This window comes from Mus pahari, chromosome 7 (genome assembly GCF_900095145.1).
Source record: "Mus pahari chromosome 7, PAHARI_EIJ_v1.1, whole genome shotgun sequence".
In the NCBI taxonomy this organism is placed as follows: Eukaryota; Metazoa; Chordata; class Mammalia; order Rodentia; family Muridae; genus Mus; species Mus pahari.
In genome coordinates, this window is record NC_034596.1 from 74,209,808 (window position 1) to 74,210,087 (window position 280).

Sequence of the window (280 nt, forward strand, 5' to 3'; positions counted from 1 at the left end):
CAAACTTGTCTTCAAATAGACAGACCAAAAAAAGTGCCTAAAGAGGCCAAGGGCGATGAATCTGTTCACTTCTGATTCTTTGACTAGGGTCTTACATAGCCCAGGCTGACCTGGAACTTACTAAGTACTAAAGATGACCTTGAAATTCAGATTCTCCCATTTCTACCTCTTTTTTTTTTTGGGGGGGGGGTGTTCAAGATAGGGTTTCTCTGTGTAGCCCTGGCTGTCCTGGAACTCACTCTGTAGATCAGGCTGGCCTCGAACTCAGAAATCTGCCTGC